Source organism: Gracilinanus agilis, chromosome 6, assembly GCF_016433145.1.
Source record: "Gracilinanus agilis isolate LMUSP501 chromosome 6, AgileGrace, whole genome shotgun sequence".
NCBI lineage: Eukaryota > Metazoa > Chordata > Mammalia > Didelphimorphia > Didelphidae > Gracilinanus > Gracilinanus agilis.
Genome location: NC_058135.1, coordinates 36,878,986 through 36,893,858, shown reverse-complemented (window position 1 = coordinate 36,893,858; position 14,873 = coordinate 36,878,986).

Genomic DNA, 14,873 nt, shown 5'->3' with positions numbered 1-14,873 from the left:
GGAATAGACTTGGGGTAAATAGCATCAGCAAAACAGTGTATGATAAACCCAAAGAGCACAACTTTTGAGACATGAATCCACTATTTGACAAAAACTGCTGGGAAATTTGGAAAACATTATGGGAGAGACTAGGTTCTGATCAGCATCTCACACCCTACACCAAGATAAATTCATAATGGGTGAATGACTTGAATATAAAGAGGGAAACTATAAATAAATTAAGTGAACACAAAATAGTATACCTGTCCGATCTCTGGGAAAGGAAAGATTTTAAAACCAAGCAAGAGTTAGAGAAGATTACAAAATGTAAAATAAATTATTTTGATTATATAAAACTAAAAAGCTTTTATACAAACAAAGATAATGTAGTCAAAATCAGAAGGGAAACAACAAATTGGGAAAAAATCTTTATAACAAAAAACTCTGACGGGGTTTAATTACTCAAATATACAAGGAGTTAAATCAATTGTATAAAAAATCAAGTCATTCCCCAATTGAAAAATGGGCAAGAAACATGAATAGGCAATTTTCAGGTAAAGAAATCAGAAGTATCAATAAGAACATATTAGAAAGTGTTCTAAATCTCTAATAATTAGAGAAATGCAAATCAAAACAACTCTGAGATACCACCTCACACCTAGCAGATTGGCTAAAATGAAAGAAGGGGAGAGTAATGAATGTTGGAGGGGATGTGGCAAAATTGGGACATTGATGCTGGTGGAGTTGTGAACTGATCCAACCATTCTGGCTGGTAATTTGGAGCTATGCCCAAAGGGCTATAACGGAATGCCTGCCCTTTGATCCAGCCATACCATTGTTGGGTTTGTACCCAAAAGAGATCAACAGACTTGTACAAAAATATTTATAGCTGCGCTTTTTGTGGTGGCGAAGAACAGGAAAAGGAGGGTATGTCCTTCAATTGGGGAATGGCTGAACAAATTGTGGTACATGCTGGTGATGGAATACTACTGTGCTCAAAGGAATAATGAACTGGAGGAATTCTGTGTGAACTAGAAAGACCTCCAGGAATTGATGCAGAGTGAAAGGAGCAGAGCCAGAAGAACACTGTACTCAGAGACTGATATACTATGGTAAAATTGAATGTAATGGACTTCTGTACCAGCAGAAAGCAAAATAGATTTGAGTATTATTAGCTTAGTGATAATAATGAATCCATAAGAGCTGATAAGATTGTCAAGTGAAATATTACAAAGGGAGAAGGAAAGAGTGACCAGGAAAGAGCCCTTTGACACACTATCAGTTAGCAGGTACAATCTGGATGAATATCCAGTATAGGAGATTGAGAAAGAACAGTTAGATAAATAGAAGGGCAACCAGGAGAGAGTAATATCACAGAAACCTAGAAAGAAGAGCTATTAAAAAGGATTGGCAGAGTCAAAGGCTGCAGGAAAATCAGGAAGGATAATGATTTAGAAAAAGCCTTTAGATTTGACAATTAAGAGACTGTTAGTAAATTTGGAAAAAGCAGTTTTGGTTGGATGATGAAACTGGAAGTCAGACTGTAGAGAATAAAGAGAAATTGGGAGGAAAGTAAGTTGAAGGATCTATTGTAGATAGTCTTCTTAAGGAATTTAGCCACAAAAGAAAGATAACTAGTAGAGATGTATGTATCAAGTGAGCATCTTTTAAAATGAAAAACACGTGGGAATGCTTGCAGTCTGTAAGGAAGTAACTGGTAGAACAGGATGGACTGAGTATACATGAGAGAGTAAGCATGATATAGGGGGAAATCTTCTGGAAAAAAATGAGATGGAATGGAATCATGTTTGCATGAAGCGTGGTAATATAGGAAACAGAGTCAAGGAGAAAGAATATTCGAGGTATGAAAGAGAGTCAGTGAAAAGGAGAGCAGAGTGAGGAAAGAGTGGCATATGAAAAGAAAAGCAAAGAGACCAATATCAGTGAGGCATATGAAGACTTCCCCTGGAAGAAGGGCAGATGAGAACAATTTGTTCCAATGGCCATGAAGGCAGAGGAAGCATGTGGCTTTCTTAGAGCCTGGTTAGAAATTGAAGTAATGAGTCATCCACTGCATCCTGAAGCATCATCAGTCATCTTTTATCTTATCACTGGACTTGGATGACTTGGGAAGAGATTGTGAGACTAAGACTGTGTGCAATTCTGCTGCACTTAAATCTTATTCTTCAGTCATAAGATATCATCTGTGATATCATTTTGCTCTTCTTCAGGTACAAGGGACAACAACCAACCAATGTGAAGGAGAGTTAGATGTAAGAATACTGAAAAGGTAGGAAGAGGTCAGGTTGTGAAGAACTTTATTAAAAGCCAAAGAGAAAACTAATATTTAATCCTAGAAGTAATATGGAATCATTGGGGTTTATTAAGTAAGAAAATGGCACAGTTAGAACAGTGCTTTATGAAAATTGCTTTGGCAGATGAGTGGAGGGTGGACTAGAATAGGGAAAAAGAGTGAAGCAGAGAGAACAACTAATATTACAATATCACAATATTGTATTACAGTATTATAATAAATTTTGCAAAGGTGATTCCACTCACTATTGGCATATGGATTGTGCACACACTTATGGACAACATGAAATCCAGTAGACCTGAAGGACAAAAAACTCTTGTTGCAAGGGAACTCAGCACATTCAAATAGCAGACCTGAGTGAAACGAGGGCGCAAAGGAAGGCTAACTTACTCCAAGTAAGAGCTGGATACTCACTTTTCTACAAGAGTTGCCATGTTGAGGAAGACCATGAAGTTTGCATAGGTTTTACTATCAAACTAATTTAGTCAATAAGCTTGTATGTCTCCCAAAAGAATGGAATGACCGGCTCATGACAATGTGACTTGCAGGAAAGTGCCATGCCACTATCATCAGTACATATACTCCCACCATTATGAACCTTAATGAGATCAAAGAAAAAATTTATGAAGACTTGGGGACTGCTCACCAATGTTCCAAAAGAGATTCTGGGTGGCTTTAATACCAGATTAGACATAGACTATTGGACATGGCAGAGAATCCTTGGGAGGAATGGAGTTAGAAACAGTAGTGATCACTTACTACTGAAGACTTGTGTATCTCATGACCTTCTCATCACCAACAATACCTTCCTTACATTTACTTAAACAATAAAATCTCATGGATGTATCCTCTCAACAAGCACTGGCATTTAATACACTATGTCACTGAGAGGAAAAGGAACAGACAGAATGTGAGACTGATAAATGTCTGAAACAGATGGCTGGATAGATCCTAGAATTATCCTCTCCAAACCAAATATTCAAATTCAGCAAAAGTGGCAGCTCCAAAGATGCCTATATCAGAAGACAATGACAATGGACTACACACAGCTTGTTGCTGCCTTGGAAGGAAAGCTAAGCCAACACATGTTTTACAACAGTGGTGGAGAAAAGAAGTGGGCAGCTTTCAGAAATCTGGGGTACAGCACTGAATTTATTTATCTAGGCCTGAATAGTTGCAAACATAAGGATTGGTGTAATGGGAAAGATGATGAAATTTAGGAGCTACTGATTATAAAACTAGAATTCCACAGAGTTTACAAGTAGGTAGTTCATACACCTCTAAGATGAACTCCATCAAAAGTACATGCAAAACTTAGAGAGATGCGGGATTCTTGGTTCAGTAAAAAGGTCAATGCAATTTAGTTTTATGCTGATAGTAACAATCCATTTCTATGACGGTCCTGAAAACTTCTTATGGGCCAAAGATCTATGGAAAATCTCAGCTACTCAGCACTGATTGAGCAACACTGATCAGTGACAAGGACAAGATCCTGGAGGGATAGGCTGAGCCCTTCCATTGTAGACCGTCATTAGTTAATGCTGAAACCATTGACTATATACCTCACATTGATGTCAATCCCTCTCCAGCCAACTTCTAACTGAAGAAGTTTTGAATGCCATTAAGCTCCTCTTGTGTTGAAAAACATATGATGCTGATTCCATTCCAACTGGGATTTACAAGGCAGGATGGGCCACTGTACATATAAGAGCTAATGTGAAATCTTCCACATTAACAAGAAGAGGATATTCCACAGAAGATCAAGGATGCCTCCAATATCCATTTCTATAAAGGAAAAGGAAATAGATTGTCCTGTGACAATTATGGGGTGGTGAGTGGAGGTCTTTCTCTTGGTCACTGCCAGCAAGATTCTTATCAGAGTCTTCCTTAGTAGATTGATCCTTCACTTGAAAGATGGTCATCCACCTGAGAGCCAGTGTGGCTTCAGAAAGGGCTAAGAAACAATCAATATGATGCTTGCAGCCTGACAACTCCAGGAGAAATGCTAGGAGAAGAAAAGAGGTCTATATACAACAATAATTGATCTGACAAAGGCCTTTAACATTGCCAGTCATGAGAGCTCGTGAAAGATCATGGCAAAATTTGGCTGCCTGGAGATTATATCAGTATTGCACACCAGTTCTATGACAGCATGCTGGCACAGGTTCTAGATAATAGATGATGCTGTCACACTTTACCACTCATCAATGGAGTGAAGCAAGACTGTGTGCTTGATCCCCTGCTTTCTAGTATGATGTTTTCAGAGATATTGTCAAATGTCCTTAGCAAAGACAAAAATGACATCACGGTCATCTGTGATGGTAAATTATTTAACCTGAAAATGCTACAAGCCAAGACTAAAGTGGAGGGAAAGTTGCTGCTTAACTTTTTGTTCACAGATGATTGTGCGCTCAATGAGGCATCCTCTGAGACTGAGATGAGACAGAATATGGATGGATTCTCCACAACTTGTGCTAATTTGGGTCTGAAAATTAATACCAAGAAAAGAGAGGATCTCTATGAGCTAGTACCACACCACCCATATGTGGCATATTGTTCAAAACAAATGGAGAAATTTTGAATAATGTTGATAAGTTCATTTACCTAGGCAATATACTTCCTAGGGATTTACACATAGATAATGAAGTTAATCAATGCATTGCCAGAGCTAGGTCTGTGTTTGGGAGAGAAAAGAGATATTAGGCTGTCTGCCACACTGAAAGTCTATGGAGTCATTGTGCTAAGTGAAAGCTGGACACATCAAGAAATTGAAACACTACCATAGAATTGTCTTAGGAAGACTCTGAACACAACCTGGCAAGATAAGGCACTAGGCACTGAGAGCCTTCCTCAAGTCAAACCACAAACATTCAAACTCTACTGCAGAGGGAACAATTCTAGTGGGTTGGCTATATTGTTCAAATGCCAAACACACATTTGCCTAAAAGTCTATTTTATGAAGAACTCACAGAAGGCAAGCACTCACACTGAAGCCAGAAAAAATGATACAAGAACACTCTTAAATTCTCTCTGAAGAACTCTGGTATTGATTGTGAGACATGAGAGACACTAGCAAAGAACCATCCAGACTGATATGCCCACATCAAAGAAAATGCTGTGCTTCATGAGCAAAGCAGAATTGCTGTTAATTCAAAAGAAATGAAAGATGTAAAAATGCAGACATCTCTATTCCAAATACTCCTATGCTATTTGTGCCAGACCTATAGTAGAGCTTTCAGAGTTTGTTTTGGTCGGATCAGCCACAGTCAGGCATACTATACATTGTCTCTGACATAGTTCTGTCATTTTGGTCTTCTTCAAATAAAAACGACAAACAAACAACCAATGATAATCCAGAGTGTTATGATGAGGACATGCACCGTGGTGGAGATAGGATCAGAGGGAAAGTGTTATATATAATAGATGTTGTGAAGGTAAAATCACCAGGACTTGGCAACAAATGGAATATGAGGGTTTGGGGATGTATGAAAATATAAGTAAGGTAATGGGGTCACCAGGGATATTACAATAAACTAAGTGTTTTGTGGGAACACACTCTAGGATTTATGAGAGATTGGACCAGGGTGAAGAGACCAGACTTCACTGGATTACCACAGGAATGGCAGTTGATCTTAACTGTCACCCAGCTTCCACTAGACCAGAGTATAGTAACAGGCTAACAAGGCAAAAGGGACTTAACAGCTTTAATTATGTTAGACTAAAAGGTGGGAAAGGATTTCTATACTTAAAATCTAAGGGATAAAACCACAGGGCAATGGGAGGACTTATTCTACTCTAACATAGTGATCTAAACTAACAGGGCCCAAGGAGCTATAAATGGAGTCTCTGGATTTCTGCCTCAAACCTGGAACCTGCCAGGCTTGAGTACAGCTAGGACTTTGTGGCCTTGGTATTCTCACTGCAATCCACTGATGATCTCTGGATGCCAGGAGTCAAGATGATCTCAGGTACCAAGTAGAGATGGTTCTGCTTGAAGCACTGTCCTCCAGTTTTCAAACTTCTCCTCCTCTCTTGGCTTTGTAGATTTGTCCTTTTCTTAGATGCCACACCACACAGGATCCCAGGGGAAAACAGGAAGTAGGGTGTCCTTTGCTCTGAGGTCTCCCAGGTTGGCAACAGTTTTGCCCACCACTAATGGAGTCCACACTCAGGGCACAGACAGACTTCCTCCTCCCTCATTCCATCCTGGAATTCCCAGCTCCAGCTCCTTCCTGCTAGGTACTTCCTAATCAATATATAATCAATACCTAATAACCAGCTAATCTAATCTTACTCATAACAGTTCCCCCCTTTGCACAAAGCCAAAATTACCAAAATTTTGGAATTTGTGCACTACAAACTAAACTAAAATTCTAACCCAAAATAACAAACAACCTACACTAACTCTATCCTATCTAACACTATCCTACTCTACCCTACACTAGGGATTTCGACAAGGAAAGGTAAAAGGATAAATACATTGAACAGTTACATAGTTCAAAGCATAAAACAACAAGTAACAATGCAAAATTTCCAACAAAACCAACAAAATCAACAGCAAATACAAAATATCAAACAAAAGTCAAAACAAACATCAAACATAACTCCTATTCTAATACAGAAATATCCTACCAACTAATAAATGCAAACCATTTTTGAAAAATACATTTTAACACAACATTGCATAAGTCATTACCTCCAAATTAAAACAAAACAGTAAACTCCCTTATGCAAATTACATTTGAATGTTTGCAACTCAATCATATCAAAGTATTCATAGAATTTACATTTATACACACATACATATGATACATACAATACATGCATAATATATACATGTATGATATACATATATATGTATGTAGACATAATATATACATATCAAATATACATATGTACACCCTTTACACATATACAATACTTACACTATAATACAATTTACAATATACACATACTATTTACACAACTATTTACATTATTAGTGTATATGATCTGTAATATCTTATATGTTCTTCATGTAATGCAATTTTGTTATATCTGTTGTATCTGCACTGTAATGTACATTAGTACCTTATCTTATCCTCTAACCTAATCTCATACCATATCTATTTCACTAAACTATTCTAAACTAACCTTAAGATATTAGTGTATTAGTCTAGCTACAGCTATCTAAAAACTAGCTAATCTTTGTTAGTAACTAACTATCTCTTGTTAGTACTTACTTATCCTATAGCTAATTCTAATTTTGTTAGTATTATACATTGTCTCATTCCATAAGGAACACAATGTATCCTAACATGTTTGTGTCTTATGTATCTGATTTGTTATGTTGTTTCTTTGCTATATTGTGTTGCAACATGTTACTGATGGATGCATGATACCTACCAAAACTCCAGATCTCCTGCAGATCTCCTTTCTCCTTATGATGTTCCATTCCTCTAGGAAATCTCTTCTCTCCTTTTTTCTCCAGTTTTCCTCTTCTCCCTTTCTCCATCGAAGGTCTTGCTAGTTTTATGTGCAATGTTGGATGCATATGAGTATGTAGTGATACTATATACATTACTCAAAAACTTCCAAACTATTTAATCCAAATTGTCAATGATTAATCCTCTTCTTTAAGAAAATCCTTGAAAATGAAGTTTTATCAGTTCAATTCATAAGTTCATCAGTCTTAATACAAAGTCTATGAATCCTGAATCCTGAATCCTCTTCATCCATGTCCTCTTCCTTCGAAAGTCCTCTTCCACTGGAATGGTCCTCTCCTTACTGAACTTTATGACTGCAGACTCCAATTGACTGAAGATCTCAAATTACACAATCTTTCTTCTTCTTCTTCTTCTTCTTCTTCTTCTTCTTCTTCTTCTTCTTCTTCTTCTTCTTCTTCATTAACAATCTCTACAGTTTCATTATCTATTCCATGTGCTAATTTAACATGAGAACAATGATACCACGAATCTCTAACTAAAACTTTTACAGAAGATGGTGAAACTAATACAATCGTATAAGGGCCTACCCAATTTTGTTCTGTTGCCGATGTTTTGGCAAAATTTTTCACATAGACCATATCACCTGGTTGAAAATTATGAAGAGAATAACCCAATGGACCAGATTGAATTAATACTCCCATATCTTGTAATTCTCTTAGCCTCTGCTGTAAAGCACTTAAATATGAAGCAATTTGGCAATCACCTCCTAAGAGTGATGCATAAACAGCCTTACAAGTTTTTGCCTATAGTGGAGCATGACCAAAGAGCATCTCATACGATGATATATGTAGATCTGCTCTTGGTCTCATACGTAGGTAAAACAAAGCTATGGGAAGAATCTCTGGTCATATAAGATGAATTTCAGCACAGAGTTTCCCAACCATAGTCTTGAGTTCCCTATTCATATGCTCCACCTGACCTGAACTTTGCGGATGATACGGAACATGATATTTAGGTGTTATGCCTAGATTCTCATAGACTCTTCTAAGGACATCCTGAGTGAAATGAGATGCCTTATCCAAATCTATGGTTAAAGGTACACCAAATCTAGGCACAATTTCCTTAAGTAACACTTTCACCACAAAACTAGCTATATTAGTATTTGATGGAAAAGCTTCAGGCCATTTAGTTAGTCTATCGACTATCACAAGGCAATACTTGTATCTTCCAGCTTTAGGCATAGTCAATCTGTAAGCTCTCAAATGGACAATATGCTAAAGGCCTACCACCCAAACCTTTCTTTCTGAATGCACTTTGATTGAACTTTTGGCAGACTGGACAGCTATTACAGATCTTATTTGCAACAGTACTTATTCCAGGAGCAACTCATTGTCTCCTAATGGAATCCACAAGAGATTGTGTACCAAAATGACCTTTTGTGTGGATGGCTTGACGCAAATAGGTATACAGATCTTTTGGTAACAATGGTCTTCCTATATCAGTAATCCATATCCCATGTTCTTTCCTAGCTCCAAATTTATTCTTCCATTTCTCGATATCTGAGTCTACATAAGCTTTCTCTAGATCATCAGAATCAATAGATGTTAAATTCATCACATAAATTGGAGCATTCTGGGCTACATACTTCGTAGTGATATCAGCTCTATGATTTCCTTTAGAGACTGAATCTCTACCACAAGTATGACTCCTATAATGAATTACTGCCAGCTGTTTTGGCTTCTGGGTTGCTTCTAACAACTCAGTTATTATTCTTGCATGAGCTATTGGTTTACCCGATGCAGTAATAAAACCTCGTTGTTTCCAGATTGTTCCTGTGGCATGGCAAACAGAAAATGCGTATCAAGAGTCTGTATAAATATTCACACGTTTACCCTCAGCTAGAAGACAGGCTTGCTTCAATGCCACCAATTCAGCACCTTGAGCATTAAGATTACTAGGTAATGAGCCATACCACAATGTCTCAAATTCTGTGACAACTGCAGCACCAGTACATCTAATTCCATTACATAAATATGATGATCCATCTGTGAATAACACCCAGTCTGGATTTTCGAGTGGAGTATCTTTTAAATCCATCTAGGCATATCCACAAGATCTACTACCTCAACACATTCATGCAATGGCTCTCCGTTCTTTGGTAAATAAGGAAGAAGAGTAGCTGGATTAAGTATGCTACATCTCTTCAACTTGATGTTCTCACTACCTAAGAGAATAATTTTATACTTAGCAATTCGTTGATCTGAATATGCTTGAGTACGAAACTTCCTCATTAGTGCTTCTATCTGATGTGAACAATAGACCATCAAAGGACATCCCAAAACTAGATCAGCTGACTTCTGGACTAACACAGCTGCTGCTGCTACCCCCCTTAGGCAGGGTACTGTCTCCACAGCTATTGGATCTAATTGACAGCTGTAATTCCCAATTGGATAACTTTGTCCAAGAGTCTGTGTCAACATACCAGAAACTATACCCTTTGTTTCGTTAACAAACAGCTGAAAAGGTTTCTCATAGTCTGGGATTCGTAATGCAGGTGCAGATAGAATGGTTTCTTTCAGCTTATCTAAGGCTAATCAATGTTCAGGCTTTAGTTTCAGAGGTTCTGGTTCTGTATTCCTGGTCAGATCTGTTAAACATTTAGTTATTCCACTATATCCAGGAATCCATTGTCTACAGAAACCAGTAGTTCCAAGAATAGCTCTAAGTTGTTTTTTAGTTTTAATTTCTGTATGTCAGCTATTCTCTTTTGTGTAATACTTCTGGAACCCTCTGATAACACAAATCCGAGATATTGCACCCTGGGTAAAATGAATTGTAATTTCGCTTTTGAGATTTTATGTTCTCGTTTATATAATTCAATCAAAAGAATCTTGCTGTCCCTAAGACACACCTTTGCATTTGGGGATGCCAAAAGAATATCATTCACAAAATGCACCAATTTACCTTCTTTAAATTTAATAGTTTGCAGGTCTCAATTTAGAATTTGTGAAAACTGAGATGGTGACTCGGTATACCCCTGTGGGAGACGAGTCCAGGTCTATTATATCTTTTCCCATGTAAAAGCAAAGATCTTTTGAGAATCCTTGTGAATTTGTATCGAGAAAAACGTAGAACATAAATCTACCACAGTGAAATATCTAGCCTGACTTGGAATGGAAGAAATTATAGCAGCTGGACTTGGGACAACTGGATGTGTCTTGATGACATGATCATTTACCACTCTTAGATCTTGAATAAATCGGTAAACAGGTCGGCCATTTTCATCTGGTTTTGACTTCTTATTAGGCAAAATCAGTGTATTGTACTCAGAAAAGCATGGTATTATTATCCCCTTTTGGATTAGGGACTCAATAATAGGGCGAATACCCTCTATTGCCTCCTTAGTCAAGGGATACTGAGGCACACAAGGAACTGGTCCTTCTTTTGTCCTCACCCTGACCAGAATAGCTGATTTTAGCAACCCAACATCTGTAGATGATTTTGACTACAAATCCTTAGGTATATCGTCAGGTACTGGATAGATAGTACCTAAATCATCCTCTGTACTGCTAGAATCTAAGAAAAGCAATGGAAAAGCTTTCAAAGATTCCTCTGGGAGATGCAATGAAATATCACCAGATTCAGTACATTGGATAGTAGCTCTCAATTTACACAATAGATCTCTTCCCAACAGATTCATCAGACATTCTGGAACACACAAAAATGCATATTCCACCAAAAGTGGTCCTAAGGTCACCATTTTTGATTGCAATTTAGCTACTTTCTGAATCACCCCCGTCGCACCAACTACATCCATTGTTCCAACAGCTCTACAATTCGCAGGAAAGCTTTGCAAAATGGATTTACTTGCACCGGTATCGACAAGAAGGTCATAAATCTGGTCTCCAATAGTTACAGACACATATGGTTCAGTACTATTGGGAGGTTGGAAAGTTTCCAACACAGGAGCTAAAATAGTAACATCAGAACAAAGCTCAGCCATTCCCTGTCCAACCAAGTTAACATCGTCAAGAATTACAGAATTTTTCCAGGATTTTAAACCATTGGTCCTTTTCACCTCTATTCTGATATCATTGTTCTTATGTACAATCAAATTATCCTTAATCAAATCACAATTTCTATTATTCTTCTTAATTCCACTCTTAATAGAACTTCTAACACCATTTACAACACTATTTCTCTTTTTCTCACAATTATTTATAACATTAATCAAATTATTATCAACACCATATAAACCATCATCAATCTTAATCAAATTATTATCAACACTAGTTAAATTACTACTACCAGTAGGTAAATTACCATTAACATTGGTTAAAGTACTATTTACACCATTACTAGTAGTTAATTCAGATAATTTAACATTAACACCATTCAAATTATCATTAATTCTCATCAAATTATCATTCACATTAATTAAAGTAACATTGATTCCACTTAAATTAACACTGATCAACTTATCACCATTGTTAATTAAATTCTTATTATCACCAATCAAATCAATATTAACACCAAGTGCACCATTTCCATTATTCACAAGTACATCATTATCCTTAACACATACAATTTCATCAACATTTACTTTAGTTCCATTTCCTTGATCAATCACTTCTGAACTTCGGGCACACCTTCATAATGAAGCTATCCCTCCATTCATGTTACCATTATTAACATTCCCCTGAACAGCGTGACTAAACTTGGGGCGAATTCCCATGTGAATACATTCCTGCATCATTGTCAAATTAGGAGCTTGTGCACCTTGACAGCATGCATTCTGACATTGGAACACATTTTGTTGTCCATTTCCCTGATTAAAATCATTATTCCAACTATTTCCCCTGTAACCATAATTATTATTATACCCATTATTTCCATTGTTATTATTGTATCTCTGCCCATATGATCTCTTTCTGTATCTACAGTCCCTTGCAAAATGACCAAGATGTCCACAAACATAACAAAATTGCTGCCTCTGGTTCCTAGTGTTTGAATTACTATTGGTCTTATAATTATTATTACTATTTCTCTTTTCTGCTGCCCATAAAGCTGCTACCGCCTTGATTTCATTTATTTCCTTCTCATTAGCTCGAGAATTTGCCTCCCTTAATTGCTTCCTAAGATTTTCAATGATTGTATCCTTGTCATCACTATTCCTATCCTTTTCTTGGGCAAACACGTATGTTGCTTTTTGCTTTAATTCGTCTAGGCTTAACAATTCCCAATCAGGGTAATTGTCCATAAAAAAATTTCTTTACCTGGGGAACCGAATTTCTCACAAAAATCCTTTTAAGATGATCTATGGTGGTATTTTCTAGAATATTCATATAATACATTAAATACATTTCTGCTACCTCAATGATTCTGTCCAAAAAAGTTGCAGGGGTCTCTACTGCTGTCTGCCTGATCTTTTCGAATTTACTCCAAGAATTTGGACGCTTAGCATGCTTCTCTAGAACCTGAATAAGAGACTTTCACGCTTGTTTCAACATGCGGTAGGTAGGAACTGAATTCAGGTCCAGTTGCTCCCAAGCTACAGGCCATGGTGTCATTCCCTCCGTGTTTTGTGTCTCCTCTACAAACTTTGCTCTATCATGGTGTGATAAGATCTCCCCTAACACGTACCAACAATCCTGAAAGTCTGGATCATGTTGTTTTACAAAAGCTTTGAAGATCTTCACAAATTTCCCAGAGTCAGTCATCATGGAAATTTGGGATCTTACGTTTCAGATTTTCTACATCCTCAGACCTGAACCTAGTATGTTGTTTGATGTGGAATACACCATCTTCACGAACGATGGGAAGATTGCGAAGGGGAAAAAGATTAGTGGGGGTTTCAGCCTTATTCTGAGCCTGCTGTTCTAGCTCAGCCTTTGTTGGAATACCTTTGCCAGAAATGCCCATATTCATATATTCAGTCATGTTGCCAGTGTGGGAAGTACCAAGGGATTGACTAGAGAAAGAACCGTTTTGCATACATAATTCTAAATTATCTAACTTAATTTGCAATAATATTAACATTTTTTTGGTTTCAGAATCCCTGAAACACCAAGTCACAATGATTTTAATACAATACCCAATATGATACAATATCCACCTCAATTTGTATACAAAATAACCAGTCAGAATCAGAACTGGCATGTGACATAATAGATCCAATATGTTAATTGTTAAAATCGGTTGTGCAAATTCCAAGTCCATTATCCCTCTAAAATACCTGGGTATAACTTTAAACCACAGGTAAGGAATAGCCCAGACACCTTTCCATAATATCACAAACACATAGTCTATCCAATCTTCAACCACCATTGTGCCCATTATTCCCCAAACAGACCAACTAACAACAAAATCTATTGTATTATTAGCCACTATTCTGACTAATAACAATTACTAACACAACTAATTAAATACAGGTACAATTAAACACAGCAACAGAAAACAAAATAGGGAGTTAATAATGAAATATTAAATCTGGGTTACTAGGAGAATACTGGTTCCCTTGAAATTAATATAAAGTCCAAAATGAGAACAAAGTTCAGATTATGTTTTAGCTAGAAATTAACAGGCTTAAGCCAGGAGTGGTCTGGCTCATAGTATGGCAGACAGATTCTGTCCTGGTAACTTCTCTCATGCAAATGAAATCTCTAAGAACTGGGTCTTAGTACTAAAACGAAATCAGGATGAAGGTTGGGATCACGTAAATAGTCTCTGATTCCTGGATCTTCTCAGGTAGGTCCAGAACTCAGCCAAATGGCTACCAGAAGTCCCCCTGCCCCCACTCCCAGCATCCCAAGGCAAAAAGGCCCCCTAGGTCTCTCTGTCCTCCTTATCCTTCCCTCTAATTCTGGATTGCAACCAAATGGTTCCAAGCATGTGGTCAACTGCCTTTGTAGTCTCTTCCACAAGGTTCTTGCATACTTTTCCCCAAAGTCTTCTACAAGTTTGCCTTTGTCTATCTTTATTTTAAAAGAAGGAAGGAAGGAAGGAAGGAAGGAAGCAAGGAAGGAAGGAAGGAAGGAAGGAAGGAAGGAAGGAAGGAAGGAAGAAAGGAAGGAAGGAAGGAAGGAAGGAAGGAAGGAAGGAAGGAAGGAAGGAAGGAAGGAAGGAAGGAAGGAAGCAAAGAAGGAAGGAAGGAA